The sequence below is a fragment of the Opisthorchis viverrini genome, assembly GCF_000715545.1.
Source record: "Opisthorchis viverrini unplaced genomic scaffold opera_v5_165, whole genome shotgun sequence".
Classification (NCBI taxonomy): Eukaryota; Metazoa; Platyhelminthes; class Trematoda; order Opisthorchiida; family Opisthorchiidae; genus Opisthorchis; species Opisthorchis viverrini.
Genome location: NW_008751822.1, coordinates 754,085 through 774,612, shown reverse-complemented (window position 1 = coordinate 774,612; position 20,528 = coordinate 754,085). Strand labels below are relative to the sequence as shown.

The 20,528-nt window shown below is 46.0% G+C and overlaps 1 protein-coding gene across 1 annotated transcript in view; it reads left to right on the top strand.

The window, feature by feature from the left end:
- Window positions 1-3,191: 3,191 nt before the first annotated feature.
- The window catches only part of T265_07306 (hypothetical protein), a gene marked incomplete at both ends in the record, with an annotated part of 28,048 nt that continues 10,711 nt past the window's right edge, over window positions 3,192-20,528 (top strand). The window contains one exon of the mRNA XM_009172793.1: window positions 3,192-3,242. The remainder of the gene's footprint in view (window positions 3,243-20,528) is intronic.

Sequence of the window (20,528 nt, the reverse complement as noted above, 5' to 3'; positions counted from 1 at the left end):
GCCAAAAAACATAAAATTTAACCTCAAATTTCAGGAAACCGAACAGCAAAACGGCTGCATCTGCCTCTGCACCAAATTCACCGTTACCAGGATATGCAAACCACCTGTTGACCTCCATCGCGGCGTATATGTTATAGCTGCTCACACTAAACATGTTCCACGGCTGCCTATGCCGCATATTCTCCCCTACTCCCCAGAAGATTAGCTAAGCTACCTTTCTCTCCATCTGACACTCATAGTGGTGACGGCCGAATTATTGTGCGTCAGCTCTTCCAGTCAGTACTTGACCTAAGCTGCTTTCTTCGTGGTAGTGACGCTGGTGTAGTGGTAATAGAAGTGCGTGTTTCAACTGCCCAATGATAATTCGAGCGTGCATTTGGTCCCTAACAGTGGCTTTGTTCTCCTCATAGGTACGATTAAAATGATGCCAAAAATTCTACCACACTAATTTTGGGCTAGCCAACTCCAGTATAATTACCTGTATATCCATGGGCGGAACGAAATGAAGTTCCGTACCTCACAGAGATGCACAACCTCTGGCCCAATCTGTACTACATCCTTGGAGGAGAGGGTGAAACTCCATGGATGCGTCAGCATATTGTGCAATCGGGAAATTTTTGTGACCAAGTTATCCCAAGACCCGTTGCAATGAACTCCGGGGCCAACCTCGGCCTCCACCCGAGTGTTTTAGATACCACAAAGGTAGTAGGAGACAGCCATTATCACCGGCATAGGTCCATTCATAATAGCCTCACCGAACTGTCCAGTCTTGAAAATCAAAGCCGTATCCTTTTTTCTCTCTGACTGCAGGAGAGACCCTAATTTTCAGTTTAGCAGGCGATGCTGCCGTCCTCGCTACCGTTTGTACAGCGGTGCTGACCTTATTGTCAAAAACGGCTACACCACATCAATCGCGCTTCCGGTACAGGAAAGCCTTGAAAAGGTGTGCAGCGCAAAAATGCTTCCCGGTATCAATTCACCTTCTACGGAATTCTTCCAATTCCAAGAGGGCTGAGATTTCTCACTCCATCTGCAAAGACGGTAACAACCATCACCCAGCAAACTACACACACTCCCACAGAAAATAAAAAATCGCAAATAAATCTCGGCTGCGGTAATTTCCCGCGTACAAATTTCGCCAGTTCAGTCCGCTTCCGTTGACGTCCCATGGAAATAAAGTCATTTTCTTCTAACCTAACCCAAGTGCTCGTAGAATATGTTGTACGAGCGTCCTCTGACCCTCTCCGGGCTTCTGGCACAACTCCCACGAGCTTCGTACCCATGGCCAATGGCAGCCTGGTGTTGGGTTTTCGCAGAGTAAACGGCTTCCTGGCATCGCTTCCCGCTAATCACACTGATGATGTGCCGCCGAATCACTTTCGAACCATCTTCGAGGTAACCAAAAAGGATCACTTTTGGGCCTCGTTTCCTTCTTTATCTTTATTAATCCGATTTGCGATCTTCCCCCTAATTGTGAAGCATTACCAAATGCCGATGGGATGAGGGTGTCACTGCACTTTAGAAAAGGTCATCGACATCCGAGCTTTCTGCGTCGGAAACGTCTTTCTCAGGTCTCAATAAACAGGCCTATGATAAACAGACCAGATGCCCTTCAGTAATAAACTCTATCGTTCTCTCTTACACTGCCCCAATTTCCGCCGTCACACTCCGCACAAATTCGGGAGTTTGAATTTCATCAGCCTTTTCCTTCTGTGTTCATCCTCGAATCCCGCATAAAAAATAACACCAGATAGACGGTATCACAAAAGTTCTCAACCCAACTTCAGTCTAAACGGGTTGAATTATATGCTGTGGTCCCCTCGCTTGGCAAAATAAATCGATTTATGCTGGGTTCTGGGCTGAAACCCCATCAGGACCACAAAATATTTTTATACTTCGAAAAATCCGCCACCTGAAAAGAATCTGCAGAGAAATCTGTCCTTTTTGGTATGCGACGGGCATCTGGTTTGTCCGACACACATGTAAAAACCCGTTTAAATTGATATGTAGCTGATTTTTAACTCATTAAACAACTTCGAACACTGAGGTCACGCTCCGCACTCTCACAGTGCAGCTGAAAAGATTAAGAAAGCATGAGGCGCCCCTCTCCTCTGGTTACTGCAGCCCGGAGTAAACCTCTAGGTAAGGGGATGCTTGCCCCTTTTTACTTATCTCAAGCGCAATATGGATCGACCTATCCCTAAACCTACTCTTCACACTCCCAGTCGTGACTCGCCACTAAGTCGCCTTCAAAAGTCCCTGGCTCCCTCAATAACAATTCCATATCTGAAGTAAAAAAACTTATTTATAATAACTACATAGGCCCTGTTGTTGTAACTACATAGGCCCTATTGTTGTAACATCATAGATTTACCATATTTATCACAACAAGGTTTCGCCAGCGGGCTTTTCGCCGGTGAGCGACTTAATCCACGGTGGAGACATGAGGTTTTCAAGCTCAGAGCGCACAACTTTACGAAGCAAAAGCTTTTCTCCTTTCAGGTAGCTGGTGCGTGGAATAACCTTTCTCCGACGGTTGTTCACGCTGGATCTAATTTCCAATTCAAGGCAGTTTTGGATGACTTTTTAGTTGGGTCCTCACCCTGACAAGGTTACTGCCCCATACCAAAAGCCTAAAGAGCCGCGCTATACCATTTTTGTGTCCGTGTCTTTCAGGTGAATGGAAGCCGATAAATGACAAGAACAAGCCCGGCCCGTGAAGCTTGTGTGAAGGCGTGGATCAGCTGTATCAGTCTGTGAATCCGTGAAAACATCCCTACATTGCTACAAGGTCCCCTCGTATCGCATGTTGTGAGCAACACTGGTTTTAATTGGTTCCACGAGTTCTTGTACTACTAAGTCCGTTATGTTCCAGCGTCACAGGTTACGAAACCAAGATCATTCCTATTTCCTCTTACGCGACCAGAATATGTGGTTCGCACGGTCAAGCTACTCAACTGAGCCCACGAAGCTTTAAATATTTTGCTAGCGTTCGCTTCTCTTCGCTGGATATGGGGAAACTGGAGTTCACATTTTCATCGTGGTCTGTCACTTTTCAGGACTAAAACAACTGATACACTTAAGGGGCATTTGGGTATGAGCCCTGATCCTGTGTACTTACTCTTGAAAAGGCGAGAACCCGTGTTATTGACCAATCGGGTGAGAGGCATTAGTGCGGTTGACTGCAGTTACCGGATTAGGAAGCACGTGGGTGGTCAGGTCGATCTCAACCGTTCTAAAAGGTTCGTTCGGTTGTTTGAAACGGACTTTTCGCCTGGAAAGCCTTCTGCGCATAGTGTATCGCCACCCTATATCTTTTCAGAAAATGGTGTGTGCCACCATAGCTATGTCCATGACGCGTCATGCGGAGTGTCATGGAGTCACACACAGTATCATACACAATGGAGGTTAACACCCCAATAGCTGACAGTCATCACTTACCAACCTAAACTAGGTTTATTTGCCGTGTACGTAATTTTCGAGGGCGATATTTCAGAAATCGACTCGGGGATGGTACGAAAGGTACCAACAAGAGAGATACTTAGTTGGGAAAGTTTGCCGCGTCCGAAAAGCAGTCTGGTGCCGAAAAAATGTAAGCAGGCTAACTGCTTACCTTCAGCTTACGTTTGGCCCATATGAAACTGGTTTCAGATGTAATATGCAGGTGGGTGCACAGTTGGTTGTGGAGGTGCCTGCAGTTTTGCTGGAATCTTGTTGGGTGAGTTTCTCGAACGGTGACCACTCACACCAGTAGCGTGTTGCTCTCTTATAACTCTCGGATGCCTGTATTCCGTTTATGTTCTAAGTAGTGAGTTCCTTGTTCTCGATCATTTTCTGTGACGACAAAACAAGCGGGACCAATCCTACTTAGCACCGTTGCAGAAATTTTCGCAGCATTTCTGCATCCGGGTGAGGGTCTGGTCCGGAAATGAAACAAGTCTCCGTACCCAGTCCGCATCTGGGATCGGAAAATCCGAACGTAGTACCAGGATTTCTGCACCCAGTCCGCACTTGACGAAAGTCGTCCGGTGCGCGAATTCAGCCCATTGTAGGCATTTATTTCTTCCCTCTGTGCTATTCGCTGGGATCTTAAACACTGCTCTTCTGCCGCGATAACCCACCTACCCCCACACCTTTCCTCAGCATATTACCCCCTGGATATAAATGTCTTCAATTACAAATATTCATATGAAGTAAAAAAAAATACGGAGATTCATTCGTCATACTTGATGGCCCTTTGCAGGCGTTTCCGAACTTTCTATCGTTCGTTTTCTACCCAGCAACGAACGAGTCTTTATTCGTCGTATGTTTGTGTCGGGAAGCTTCTCGGTTATCTCGTTTGTAGTGAAATGTACGGTTATTGCATTTCATCCGGCCATTTGTTCAGTTAACTAAGTGTAAAATAATCATTAAATAATTACAAACAGGTCCTTCGGTCAGCCTGGTTGGCCCCAAGGCTCCTTTTTCATTTATTCTTCAATTTAGAAGTACGGCTAGTCCTGGTGCCAACATGCATGCAAGTATGTTCGTTAGTACTGTTTTACATCGCCGGCTTCCTACAGGCATCACCTTTCCACCTTTGGGAAATCAATCATGGTGACTACGATCAATACTAGCTGTGCATACCGCGGACCATCTCCGAGGTTTTCTTTGTACCTGCATAGCTCATTCATGGATGACAGGGGTAGAAGAGGCTCATTGTATATATGAGAACTGTTAGTAGGTACTGATGCATCCAGTTTCATGTACAGTCTCTGGAGGAACGAGCAAATTCGCTCCAAATTCTCCATAACATAGTCAAGTTTAAACGTCATAATTTACTCACCGAGAATGAGGTTGGCCATGTCTTGGGAAATTATATTGGCTTTGAAAAATGAAGAGTTTGTTCTAGAAAGTAAAGTACACAGCATGTAAAACAAACTTGAGAATCGGCGTCGAACTACGTGGTTCTAGACCACCTTTAGGTTTCACTTTGAACCTAGGTGATTGATGCAAGATATGCGGCTGAGATGCTGTCTGAGTATACGCACCCGAAGTCTTTTGTTAAGTCGAGAAGACTCGCTGTATTCGGTGTGGTTCTGTAATAAGAACAAATAAACAACGGTTATTGATCGAATAGAAGTGTCAATGGCTAATACATAGCAATGATTCAATACGAACGTACATTCAAGATTGTACCACAGGTCTTTGAGCAGATCTGACGCAAATATCAAGGAAAATACAGGTGAAGTTTATACTCCAAGTAGTGTCTGAAATGTGGAATGAGAGTCATGAAGTGTCGGTAGGTGTGAAGGAATCAACAAACGTTCACCGAACGTTACACTCCCCCCGGGATCGACAACTGAGTTGGATCGTTGCTTGGTGGAGTGTCAAGTATCTCTATGTTTCCTTCGAGCCTGCATAAGTGGCGCACGTCCCTGCGAACACGACCAGCGGCTGTTCGAATAATCGCCTCACGCACCAAGCCGTCCGATCCTTCGACGATATTCTCAATGACGGCTTTCGGCCACTGACCTCTGGAGGCGCCTTTGTCGATAACCAGAACCAAATCTCCCGGCTGAACATTTGGGTGAACTCGTGTCCAACGTTGGGTTAATTGTAGTGTCGGGAGATAAAGGTTCAGCCATTTCTTCCAAAAAATATCCGCCAAATTTTGGGCCTGGCGCCATCTTCGGTTAAATTTCCGATATGGTATTTCCTCCGGAACGGAAACCGATTCGTTGCTGCGAAGTAGCAATAATTTATTAGGGCTCAATACGTATTGGTCATCCGGGTCATCGAACTGCTTCACCAATGGACGGTCGTTCAACATACGTTCTATTTCCACAATCGCTGTATACAAAACCTCATCCGTCAGCGGCTGTTCCTCCAGAATAATCATCAGCGCACGCTTAATTGAGCGGACTATTCGCTCCCAAACTCCACCTTGGTGGCTGGCTTTCGGGGGGATGAAAATCCAATCACATTCGCGAACGAGGAGTTCATTCCGAATCTTCTCTTGGCTCCACGCACGCATAAGCCCTTTTATTTCAGATTCGGCTCCTATGAAATTACTCCCATTATCGCTGTAAAGGCGTTGAGGACAACCTCTGCGAGCCACAAATCGATTAAATGCACACAGGAAGGAATCGGTATCCATGGAATGAGCCACTTCGATGTGTACTGCACGCGAACTGAAGCAAGTAAACAGACAGCCGAAGCGTTTCTCTACCGTACGTCCACGCTTAACATACATCGGACCGAAATAGTCTACACCGCATATTGTGAATGGATCTTGGTAACACAGGGTTCGATCAGCCGGTAGTGGAGCCATAACTTGTTGACAGGGTTGCCCGAACCAACGACGGCATTTGAAACAGTCCTTTAGTAGCGATTTGACCGTTTTTGCAGCCTTCAGGATCCAGTACTTTTGCCTTAAATTTGAAACGACGAAGTTGAGTCCCGCGTGACCATTCAAAGTGTGACAGTGTTCAATTATCAAATGAGTGACGAAATGCTTCGAAGGGAGGATTACAGGATACTTAGTCTCAAATGGTAGCGGAGCGTCTTGTAATCGACCGCCAACCCGGAGAATACCGTCGAACAAAAAGGGGTTCAATTTACGCAATGAACTTGAGCGGCAAACTACCTTGCCCTTTTTCGGTCCATGAGTTGTCACGGTATCGGCAACGGAACATGTGTTCTGTAGCGATGAAATTTCTTTGCCAAATGTTTGTGATTGTATCAGTCGGATTACTTCCTTTGTGGCTACACGCAGGTCGTTCACCGTCAATGACGGGTTTTGTTGCTCGTTTTTCTTCACTAGATATGTTTTATATTTTAACAACCACGCCACTAGGCGGAGTAACTTAGTCCAAGGTTTGACGTGTTCAAACCGTGAAATCAGATTTACTTCTTTTGGCTCATCAGGTGTATTGACAAGCGACGTAAATACAGTACACTCCGTCGTTGCGGCACTAGATGGAGTCTGCGGCCATAAGCTGTGATCGAGTGTCAGAAATGAAGGCCCATCTAACCAGCGCTTGAGCTTTGACGCATCGGAAGCGAACACGCCACGAGACGCAAGGTCAGCAGGATTGTATTTTGTCGGAACATATCGCCATTCTTCGACACTAGATAAGTCCAGTATAACGGCCAAACGATTGGCAACGAAGGTAGGAAATCTCTTTGATTGGTTTCGGACGCTATATAAGACGATTAATGAGTCCGTCCATAAGGTTGTCGAAGAGATGACAACTCCACTGTCGACTTGTATCTGTTTCGCCAACTTCGCTGCAACCACCGCCGCGACTAACTCTAAACGAGGCACCGTAGTCGTTTTAATGGGAGCTACGCGGGCTTTTGCCAAAACAAGTCTGCAGCATGTTTCTCCATTTTGCTTGGTCAACAGAAAGTAAGCGACTGCACCATAGCCCGAATCAGATGCGTCGCTAAAGACATGCAAATCAAATTGTGTGGTACTGTAAAACCCTGGGCCCTTTATGCACCTAGGTATGACGACATTTTGAATCAGCTGAATCGAACGTGACCATTTCAACCATAAATCCAGCTCGACGCCCTCTATGATTTGATCCCATTCAAACTTCAATTTGCACAACCGCTGGAGTAAGAGTTTAGCAGTTAAAATGACAGGAGACAAATAACCCAGAGGGTCAAAAAAGGAGGAAACGTAAGACAATATATTCCTTCTGGTGGCGAGTGAAGTCATTGTTTGAACGTGAAATCTATAAGAGTCTTCCTTTAGGTTCCAGTTCAAACCAAGAGTACGATGAAGTGATGGTTCGTTTAATGAAAGCTGGACACAGTCCACCGCGCAGTCAGATTCTGGTAATAATTTCAATACCCGTAAATCGTTGCTCACCCATTTCGAAAGATTGAATCCGCCGTCTGCCAGCATCGATTTCAACTGACCCGCGTAAGTACGAGCTTCATCAATGGTTCGGGCGCTGAATAAGCAGTCATCTACATAGAAACATTGTTTGGCTTCTTCCACAACGTCCACATCGTAAGATTTTCCTTTGTCTATAATCGCACGGTTCAGCGCGAATGCTGCGCAACTTGGGGAGGATTTGGCACCAAACAGATGAACACACATTCTATACTCTAGCGGAGGCCCTTCGAGTTTTTCATTATCCCACCACAAAAAACGCAAAGCATTACGATCTTCTTCTGGAACCCGAACCTGGTGGAACATAGCTTGTATATCGGCCATCACTGCGATCCTTTCGCGCCGAAACCTAAGAAGGACGCCGATGAGCGAATTATTTAAATCGGGACCTGACATCAAACTTTCATTCAGAGAAAACCCTCTAAAGGCTGCAGCACAGTCAAAGACTATACGAAGTTTTCCTGGTTTCATTGGATGGAAAACGGGGTGGTGTGGGAGATACCATTTGAAACCCAAAGATGATTCTTGCGCCCGTTCCGCGTGAGACTGTTTCAAATATTCGCTCATGACTTCACAGTAGCGTTCACGCAACTCGTCGCACTGCAAAAGTCGTCTACGCAGCTGGCTTAGTCGACGGAAGACGGCCGACTTGTTATCAGGTAACGAGTAAGGATCGGTCAACCATGGTAATGCTATTTCATAATGGCCGTCTTTGAATATCACGGTGTTTTGCATTGTAGTGAGAGCCCTCCGGTCTAAAACGGACATTTCCTTGTCTTTTGTAGGTCCAGGATCCAGCATATCTTGCTGGTAAAAACGCTCTAGGTTTTTCTCAAATTCACATATTGTTGTGTGATTTACAAAGGAATGCTGCGTACCACATTTATACAATGGACCCATCAATGTCCAACCAAGTGGCGTTTTGATAGCGAATGGTTCGTCTGGGGTGCCTTTCCGTTGTTCCTCTATCCAATGAGCCTTGGGTACATCGGATCCGAGTAAAATACCGATCTCGGTGTCGTTGTATTTATCGAATGGGACATCCTTTAAATGTGCCCATCTTGCTAGCTGGTAGTGGTTCGGAACAATTCGGTTAATTTTAGGAAGGTTCTTCACCACCCATGCTCGCTGAACACAGATTGATTCCTTTGAACCCGGACAATCTAAATCAAACCTCACTTCTGCTGACTGAAGAGTTTTATCGTCAGTCAAAGTTTTCAAGGTGAGTTTGGTATGCTGACCGCGCAAATTTAGTCTTGTCGCAAGGGCTTGAGAGATAAATGAGGAATCTGAGCCACTGTCGAGAAAGGCGCATGTACTGATGGTTCGAGCTCCATTTCTGACGATAACTGGAATGACCGCGAGAGCTACACCGCGCGAGGAAACACGCGGAAACGCTTGATCGGAGTGATGTAGAGAAGTGTGGTGTGATGATACGCTTGGTTCTTCATCATTCTGAACAACATTTAAATGTAACAAATGGTGGTGAGGACCGTTGCATCCGTTGAGAGAGCAGACTGTTCGCGACCTGCAGAATTTCGCGACATGATTCGGGCGTAGGCACAAATTGCACAGTTTACGGCGCATTACGATTTCGCGACGTTTTTCTGGTGACTCTGCAATGAATCGCGCACATTGATCAGGATAATGGGCTTCGCCACAGACACCACAGCGAGGATCGATACCGGCACGAGGAGCTAACGTTTGAGTAGAATGAATATTTCTACCGTGCATTTGACCGGATAGTGGTGGCCTTTTTCTCGCTCGTTCCTCGGACGCTAGACTGAGAGCAAGTTCGCCGTAATCCGAACACAGGCTATCAACACGTGCTTCGATAAAGGCAGTAAGGTCAGTAACTTCTGGCTCACGATCTTCTCGTCTGATGTTAGCGACAGCTTTGGCCCATTTGAAACGAAGTCGAGAAGGTAATCTTCGTACAATGGTCTGAATCGTATGTTGGGAATTAAGATCGGACGAATAATCCATTTCTCTTAATGTTACCTCACACACGGTCAGCTGTTGTGCCAAATCGGATAGGGCGGACGAATCACCATCTTTTATAGTGGGCCCAGTGATCAAATCGTCGATAAACGCTCGGGCCACCATGTAGTTCTGGCCGAATCGCTTTCTTAAAATTTCCTTCGCGAGCCCGTAACCTTCGTTGGGTCGTAGGACCGTACAATGCTCAATCCTTCTTTTTGCTTCACCGTCACAATATTGTATTAAATAACCCAGGCGAGCCTCGTCGTCTCGGGTACGGTCTTCAATAGTACTACTGAACGCCTTCATGAAGGCCCAATAGTCCTTTGGGTTCCCACTAAAGCGTTGCAATTCGCGCTTCGTTAATTCCAGTCGCCTTTCCAGGGCAAAGGCTATGGACTTCGAATCAGCTGGATCTGATTGAAGTTGAGTGTGCGAATCGCATTCGTCCTGATTGTTCCTTTTGGCTTTCGCTTCAGAAAGTTTCTGCAGTTCAAGTTGAATTTCCAACTCTCTGATGCGCAGAGGTGCGAGCTCCAGTTCCATGTGGCGATTATCCGATGAATACACTGCGTCACGCTCTGTAGGAGAAGCGTTACGTGACAATACTGGAGGACGTAATCCATCGTCAGATTGCGACATCTTGAATAACTTTAGGTTTCACTTTGAACCTAGGTGATTGATGCAAGATATGCGGCTGAGATACTATCTGAGTATACGCACCCGAAGTCTTTTGTTAAGTCGAGAAGACTGTCGTTGTATTCGGTATGGTTCTGTAATAAGAACAAATAAACAACGGTTATTGATCGAATAGAAGTGTCAATGGCTAATACATAGCAATGATTCAATACGAACGTACATTCAAGATTGTACCACAGGTCTTTTAGCAGATCCGACGCAAGTATCAAGGAAATTACAGGTGAAGTTTATACTCCAAGTAGTGTCTGAAATGTGGAATGAGAGTCATGAAGTGTCGGTAGGTGTGAAGGAATCAACAAACGTTCACCGAACGTTACACCACCAACGGCTAAAACTGTGGTATATTTGGGGCTGCGGATAGAAATCAGATGTAACGAAATAAAACGTAGGTTCCACATATCATCAGGGCATCACCCGGGACAGCTGGCGCGTCAAAAACGGGAATGACGCCAATGTCCGGGGACGTGGGATTGGTACATGTAAAGGTAATGAATTAAAAGATTGGAAAACTAGTAGGTGCGGGTGGAACGTGCGGTCATTTCGGAGCTGGTGGGCTTGTGACTACGTTTGCAAAAAAAGTGGCATCACCACTGGAACCATGCTCCGATACGTCCGTAAAATCAGGTGGCAGCTATTTCCTTTTTCACTTCAACCATCGTAATACGATTGACAAACCTACTATTTAAGCTCAGATACCCGCGCGAGTCCGCCGTGCTGCTCAGCGGAAGAAGTATGCCCTGAGGCAAGGGCTTCTTGCTGGACACTCTTTGCATCCGCAAGAGTTTCTAAAAAAATTTAGAATGAACATGAACTTACTGCAACATGGGAAGACTTCGTATATGCACGACCTTAGTGGAAACTTTGGTAGGATGCCCCTCAGGAAGTTGGCATACAAAATACTAGTCCTGCACGAGGGCCAAAAAGACTGAATCAGGTGGTACGAACCACGATTCATGCGCTATCCGAACGGAGTTGTCCTCGAAGATCAACACCACGTACATTGCTGAAAAAACATGTTCCAAATAAGAAATTCCAGAGAAGAATGTCCACATGCACAATGAAGCTTTGAAGGAATAACACAATGCCAACACGAGTATATGCATTTATTTGATGAAATATTGGGTAATACAAATTGCAAATGCATGCATTTGCCGAGTACCAGCGGCCAGCCTTATCGCCGTCAGGGCTGAATGAGCCTCACTGGACTGGAATCAAGTGGACAGTTGCTTTTGCGCTGTTGCTTTGACTGTTTCACTCAAGATCCACGCATTTTGACAATGTAACTAGCTTTTTTTCTTGTATCAGCATGCGCTCCAACACACGGAAGCTCAGAAAGAGACAGAGAAAGCTAGCTTCCGTTGTGATTTGTTACGGTTGCTCCCATCAGACAGAACTACAGATGTGATTCTGACAGGTGATATATATGCTCGAGTTGACCATTTTTTGTTTGACGCTCACCGCACTTGTGTGCTGAGCGTCATTTGTTTCTAGCCAGCACAAGCGCCCACACCGTGTGACTTGAAGGCCATCAACTGCAAACCATCATGGACGCAGTTGAATCATGTAGCATTCCGCTACCGGTGGAGAGTTTCGATTCCAACTTGTCGTTCTTTTTGGAGTACACCACCACGGTATTGTGCTGGCATGCGCATCTATCCGCTTTACCCTGAAACACGTCAGTTGAAATATGGCCGTTCAGTTCATCATTGGCAAAGTTCTTCTGTGGCTCAACAATATCGAGTTGAGTTGACTGAGAAGCTCTCAGAACCCGACGAGAACAATAGTGATTCGGTGGTCGACTAGAGAAAGGTGAAAAAAGCCATGCCCACAGCATTTAATACTACTTGCCCGAAGTCACTCAAACACTTCACCGGACACTAGATCTTGTCACGATCAGCTGTTCCAGTTGAAGCCAGGAAAACTATACCACTAACGAAAGACTCTGGTGGCGCGCGAAGATCCTCCAAACGTCGAATAATGAAGAGCCTAAGGATCGATAGAGAACGCTGGTGGAAATGGAGGCTGCTTTTGTAACGGGGGACACTTGCATCCTGTCCCAGTTGATCCTATAAACTTGTCCGAGGAGGGTGGATGTGGCACTGGAGTAGAAAGTAGATATCGGTCTGCCATCGGCAGTGGAAGTCCCTCTTGCAATTTCACTGCTTCCACTCCGCAATTTACCTGGTTCAGATAACTTGATCGTGAGTCTCTCCTGGTTATTTTGACGAATTCAATCCAAATTTTTCTGAATTGAAAATGGGATACCAATAGAGTGGAGCGCGTCAACGGTGATTCCCAATCCAACAATGGTGCAAGAAGATCGTGCGAAAAGCACTGGGGCATCATTCAAGTGGTCGTAGCTTCTAAAGTGCTCTTTGGTATGGTTGGTCCATCATCGTAATAGTCATTCGCAAGAATCAAGCTAGATTTCGCCTGAGCTGACTTGGGATCGATAGTATCTTCATTTTTCAAAAGCGCTGGAACTCCGACAACCAACTATGGTCGTCTACCTCGATCTCAAACCTGTTTTTGACTCAGTTGCTCGCCAGAAACTGTGGAAGTGTCTGGTGATAAAGTATGTGCCTTTTAAATCCTCATGTCTTATCAAGACCCTATGCGCTTCCTTCCGTGCACGTGTCCTCAACAGATTCCCACCTGAGTTCACCACCACCAGTTCAGGGATGGAATTCCTCTGTTGCCTTTCCTCTTTGACTTCGTAATCGATGTGCTGATTAAATCATCTTTACTGGCTCTTTACTGCCTCTAATATCTCAAAGGTTGAAATGCTAACGGGACGTTCGCTCAGGGATGTTGAGCGCGCCGACTATATAGAAGTGCAGGCTGCTCTAAATTATCTAAATAATACTGCTGCACAGTTCCGTATGCCGTTCGAACCTGTAAAGTGTTACTGAAAGACTGGGTGGAGTTGAACTCGAATCTCACACTTGCAAGTGCACCGACCAATGTGGTGGATAAGTCCTCCAATTTGGTGAGCTGAATGAGTTCAGGTGGAATGGCGAAAGATGAAATCACACCTTTAATTTGGATGGCCAGGACAGAGTTTGCTAAACTGCAACGTTTGTATTGCCGGCATGACGTCGGATTGGCTGTCAAGGGTTGAGTGTACAATGCTGCGATCCGATCTCTCCTACTTTATGGATTAGAGGCGTGACCGCTGCATACGGGAAAACTTCGGAAACTCCCTGTGTTTAAGCCCTGGTACCTCCGAAGCACTGCAAGGGTGATATTGACGCAGGGGGCGAGATGGCCCAAGTGGTCAGAGCGCGAATTTACTGACTGAAAGGTCCGTGATTCGAACCCGATCTCTGCCTCTCGACTTCCCCTGTCTAGGTTTGGGCAACCTGGCAGTATCCCAGCCCTCGTGCTTCCTTCGGGTAGTATGGTAGCTAGGCACCGTAAGGGCGTTACAGCTGAGCGACAATTTTTTTAAATTTTTTATCTGATGTCCGTACCACTAGTCTAAAGGATGCGACAGCTGAACGATATTGAGATATGCCTGACCGTCTTCGAGAAAGTCCACTTAAGACATTTAGAATGTGTTCGAGAACGAGTTGGAACAGAGTCCAGGTTTTCGAGGATATGCAACGTTTTACTTGCCTAAGAACAAGCGTACATGAGCTGAAACATACATATAAATGTTCAGTACGAGTATATATGGTGAGTATAGAAATAATTACACAAAAATAATGACTCAAAATAATGACCCCGGCATTGTTTGAATAGACATATATGAGCTGATGTAGATAGGGAATGATGTACTGGATCAGGCTTCTCTCTTCCTCAAGCTGTAAGGCTGAATGCGTCGCTGTTGTTCTAGAATTTCAGGATAACTCGGTTGGTATTCGGAGGACGGTACCGAAGAAGATTCAGATGCTTGAGAGCTATTGGGCTGACATCCGATTGTTTCAGTCATATCTTGGTGTTCGGTATCCCCATTGGATTCAGATAGACTGAGAACCGCTGGGGCTAGACGGTTTCGACTCGTCCGTCTCGATGAGCAATGTGTGCCTAGTGTGGGTTGCAGTTCAGAAGGTCGACTTCTACTAGTGGTTGATACTTAGATGACCTATCACCTCGTTGCTGCAGAACTGGACCAGGGGTGGTCAACCGAGAGGGCAACGGTATCCCAAATGTTGAGCGACGTGCGTATTGAAACAAATGTTTGTGTGAATACAGTTAGTGGTTGTACATAACAGTAATCGGAGGCTGTGTAAAGCATCAGGGAGTACCGATTCCCAATGAGAAGGCGGGAGATTATGAGATTTCAACGCTAAGCTTATTGTTTTCCAGAGGGTACCGTTGAGATTGACCGTTACACTGCGGATTATAAGCCGATGTATGACTCATAGCAGCACCTTTCTCCAGAAGAAAGCTATTGATCTCGGACGACATGAACGATGAGCCTCTGTCGGAATGGATATAGGCCGGCATTCTGAACAGACAGAAGATTTGTATGAGACAGTCAATCACATTTGCCGAGTCTAGATCCGCACACGCAAGTGCAAATGGGAATCTAGAGAACTCGTCAATTATTGTAAGTAGCGGTTGCGTGTATTAGATGGCAAAGAACCTTTAAGATCCAAACTCAGGCGTTCAAAAGGCTGTGTTGCTTTAAAGAGTCCACCAGAGGATTTCCAGAATCTTGGCTTCAGTTCAGCGCAGGAGGAAATAACGCGCTTGACATCGTCGACGGAGTGGGGGAGATTCTTGCAACGCACAAAATGAAACATACGGGTAGTGCCGGGATGGCAGAGAGTGTTATGGAGCTCTCCGAGTTGGTTATTGCTCCCCATGGAAGCACATACGTTTCGTGACAGTCTGCGACATGATTGTCCTTGCCAGGTCGGTATATGACAGTACACTTGTACTCGGACAACTCGATCATCCAGCGTTGTATCCTGTTGTTTTTCACTTTACCCTTGTCCACCATCGTACATGAATGTGACTGAACGCTGATCGGTGGTCAGTTTGAAGGGTCTTCCGAGTAGATAGTGCCGCCATTTTCTGATGGATTCAACGATAGCGTAGGCCTCCTTCTCGATGACAGTGAGTATTGTCGCTCGAATTGGATGTTCTCGAGAAAAAGGCCACTGGTCGATGGTTTTGGCTGAGGGATGCAACTATAGCCTCATTGGAGGCATCCGTTTCGACAACCAAAGGCTCGTTATAATCTATTGTAATCAGCACAGCATTTTCCAGTTCCTTTTTTAGGTTGTCGAAGACTAATTCGACGTCGGCAGGTAGGGCGAATGTCTTATTCTTTACCTGTTTGTCAGAAAATGAAGATATCCAATGGGCGTAATATGCAAAACTACCGATGACGCGTTGCATTTCCGTGGTAGTACGCGGAGGAGGTAACTGACGGATAGGTTCCATGCGTTCAGGCTCTGGCCTTATGACACCCTTTGAAACCTCATAACCTAGGAGGCGGAAGACTTTTGAAGCAGTGACGATTTTGTCATCATTGAGCGTGATCCCATACTTCCTCGTAACTCTTAAAAATGATTGGAGATTGAGGTCGTGTTCATCTTAGGTATCGCAACAAATAGTCGCACTGTCTATGTAGGCATACGTGCTCTTCAGTTTTTCAGTCTTAATGATATTGTTACTGGTTCGCTGAAAACACGCCACACCGTTTGTGACACCCAGTGGTATGTGACAAATATGAAACAAGTCACCACATGCTTCGGATGCTGTAAAAGGTTTGTCGGATGCAGAGATGGGGACTTGATGGTAGACCTTATAGTGCGAAATTTCCTCAATCATTTTTTCCAAGCGTGGCAGAGGGTAAGCGTCCAGATATGTGAACCGGCTGATAGTTTGGCTGTAGTCAACAACCATCCGGCGTTTGTGATTGGCATTCTTGGTAAACAAAACTTGCGCTCTCCAGGGAGACGTTGACGGCTCGATGATGCCTTCTTGCAATAAGCGGTCAAATTCGGCGCGAATGAATTTTTCATCATCCGAATGATGCCTTCTTGATTTGGGTACAACAGGCTTGCAATTTGGAGACAAGTTGGCGAAGAGTGATGGTGGTTCAACGTTTACAGCCGTTGGGCCGCAGATGGTGAACGCATCACAATCCCTGTCGAATGAAATTTCTACCTTGCCATGTAGACCTAAAATGTGCCCGACTAAGAGTCGGTACAGAGCTTCAGTTCATTGTATGAAGTACCTCTGTTTCGCAAAGAAACACAAGCTTAACCAGTCGTTCGACAGGATTGGGATGTAGACGCCATCGTAACGACTGACAAAATTGGGTCATTTTTTTAATTATGCAGTTTCACGATCTTAGCGTTAATGAAACTGCAAGAACCCTCTGTATCGACCAGAGCACGGAGAGCAATGCCATTGACTTCGATAGTTGGGATGGCCTGTGCCAGGCAGGTAGGAGCTGCTGCAACGAATAATGACGATAAAGTAGGCCTTGTTGTACCACTTCTGTCGAACTTGATGGTATTTTTTGAACGGCACACGCGGCAGAAGTGACTGCGTTTACCACAAAGATTGCAGACGGCTTCTCGAGCGTACGAGGGTGTTTATCATAACCGCAGAACTAACATGTTTGAATGGATTTTACAGCAGTAGTGGTCGGATCATCCCGCAGTTTGGGATTCTTTGGAATGGATGGAATCGTAGAGCAGGATATGGGTTCCTTACTAACATATAACTGTGACTGTTTGTGAGTCAATTCGAGGGATCTGGCCAGCTGATATGCTTGGTCCAGAGTGAGTTCGCTCTGTGCGGAAGTTTTATCGCCAATGGACGTGGACGCCAGGCCGTTAATTATAGCATCACGCACTCATCTTGATATTCAGTTGCAGATACCGATTTAAACCCACAGTCTTTGGCTAATGATTTCAGTTTTCGTACGAACTGATCAGTGTCCTGTCCGTTTTCCTGCTTGTAGGTCTACAGTAGGTAGCGTATATATATGACATTTTTCGGACGGACATATAATTTCCGTAACGTGTCGACTGCAGGTTCATAGTCGGTATGATCGGCAATGTGATCGTATACTAACAAATCCACAAAGTGGATGAGAGTTTTGAGTTTGTCGAGTTTAGAAGATTTGACAGTTTTCAGATAGGTTGCGAAGGTACGAAACCAGTGATTCCAGAGTTTTGCTACATCTGCGGAGTTTGGGTCAGAGTCGAAGAACAGAAGTTGTAGTGGCGGGTCCACTGAGTTTTTAGACAGTTAATTTGAGACGTTAAGAATGTGTCCGAGAATGAGTTAGAACAGAGTTCGGGTTTTCGAGGATAAGCAACGTTTTACTTGTCTGAGAACAAGCGTACATGAAATCAAATGTACATACAAAGGTTCAGTACGAGTATATATGTTAGGTATAAAAAAATAGGCACACAAAAATCATGACACCACTCCCCCCGATAGGCTCGTCACAGTAGGTAGCGTATATATATGACATTTTTCGGACGGACATATAATTTCCGTAACGTGTCGACTGCAGGTTCATAGTCGGTATGATCGGCAATGTGATCGTATACTAACAAATCCACAAAGTGGATGAGAGTTTTGAGTTTGTCGAGTTTAGAAGATTTGACAGTTTTCAGATAGGTTGCGAAGGTACGAAACCAGTGATTCCAGAGTTTTGCTACATCTGCGGAGTTTGGGTCAGAGTCGAAGAACAGAAGTTGTAGTGGCGGGTCCACTGAGTTTTTAGACAGTTAATTTGAGACGTTAAGAATGTGTCCGAGAATGAGTTAGAACAGAGTTCGGGTTTTCGAGGATAAGCAACGTTTTGCTTGTCTGAGAACAAGCGTACATGAAATCAAATGTACATACAAAGGTTCAGTACGAGTATATATGTTAGGTATAAAAAAATAGGCACACAAAAATCATGACACCACTCCCCCCGATAGATCAGCTCGTCACACGCCGAAGGTCACATTGGTTAGACCCCTCTTCGCCCAGCCTTGTGTCCAATGGAGATAACCGAGAGGCCGTCAGTCCGTAACTGACAACAAGCATGAAGGCCCTTACCAGTCAAACGGGCTGAGTTGGTGGCTGCCCTCTCCCATTAGGGACGGCGGGACGAGACAAATCAGTAGTCACTAACCTTGACATGTTATCTTGTCACACAATCAATGGCGGTATTGCATCAAAGTTATCGCCTTCACTATGCAGCTTCCACTTCTTAACATACAGTTCCATTTGTCGTCAGTGCACAGATTGAGCCATCACCCCCAAAGCATGGCTCCTTTTATTCTGCTTATCCTCGATGAACGAAGCTATTGCAGCTGGATGGATGGTCTGTGAGCAAGAAAGAGGACAAAAAATTCCGAAGTAGGCATGGGAGATGATATTCTGTAGGCCGATGTTAATTCGGCATACGTAACTCATGACCCAGTCACATGAGTTTGCAGTGTTGGATTCGTTGTTTGGGGGAAGCATCTGCCGCTCCACGAAAGACCGCTTCTGGATCGCTTCATCGCGTATTTGCTGGTTCCAACCGATTCCAAGTATAGTTCTGAGATACGGACAGTTAAAGGCCCGAAGACGTCTCAGATTCACCGCGTGGTTGAGTCTCGCAACCGTCCAACAATACAACCCCATTGTAGTCTGATACACATGCCCTTCGAGATCCTGTACAAGTATACCGCTTGGCGCACACACACTTGGCGCAAATTGGCACAAGGAATTTTGGCCTTTGAAGTTTTGTGTTTTGAATTTGTCTTCTGGGTTACCGTTAGAGCTAGTGCAACGCGCAGTGCCATACAGCTTCCAGTGTCATTGAATTCATAGGGACATGTTCCGTACCGCAGCATAACTATGCATTCTGTGGGAGCGAAGTACTGAATGGCCTTGTTCAGCCTTCTGGTAATGCTTGCACTCAGCACTTTTCCAAAAGGTTGAACACTGTCGTTTGTATATTCCAGGTTGACAAGGGTTTTGCTCTGCGAGGTCTGAATATCGGAATTTCGTTGATCCCTCAGACTTCACCTCATTACCCCATCATAGACGAAATCAATTAAAGATGGAGTGAGTGAACACCCTTATCGGACACCGTTGCTCTTAGGAAGGCTACTGGGGAGATGGCTCAGTGGTTGGAGCGCGAATTTACTGACCGAAAAGTCCATTATTCGAACCAGACCTCTGTCTCTCGACTTCCCCTGCCTAAGTTTGGGCAACTTGGCAGTATCCAAGCCCTCGTGCTTCCTTCGGGTGGCATGGCAGTTAGGCGTCGAAGGCTACAGCTGCACGAGTGCCATTGAGGGTGCCACTGGTCAATGTCGAACAATGTCTCTCTTCTCGGGGTCCCCATCCAGGAGACGGCAATGGCCAGCGCAGTTGAATTTTTTGAGAACGGCTTTCACACTTTGCTGCCAAGTCATTGTTTGGCCTCCCCTGGTTAGTTTCAACCTTTCGCGTGGTTATGCGAAAGGGGCATTTCGAGATGTCGGTCGACCGGCCTACGGATCAAGTCGCACAACCTGTGGAATGTGATAATTCGTGCGTGCGAGTTATTTTTTTCGAAAACCTTGCGGCTTCAGCATTACTGATCCGATGTTCCCACCAGACTAGAACAATGCTCTAAAAATATCGATGACCAAACGCCGAAGGCCTTCCGACGTCCTCGACGCGCATTGGCCAGGTTTCTGATTCGTATACTAATATGGAACGCACCGCAGCATTGTAAACTCGACCCGCGCAAGCCGATTTCGCGCTTACACCACAGCTGACCTCCCAATTCGGATGGAAGTATAATCTTTTGCGAGACCACCAAGAGTGACACAGGTGCCCAGGTAGGTAAATTTGTCTACTACCTCAGTGGACTGATCCGCATTCATGAGGCTAGAGTTGGAGCCCACCCAGTCTTGCAGCATCAATTTACACTGCAGGTGTGAAGCGCATGCCAAACCATGAGGCAGAATTTAAAGTATTTAGTATTGTTTGCATTGCCACAGCGTCAGATCCA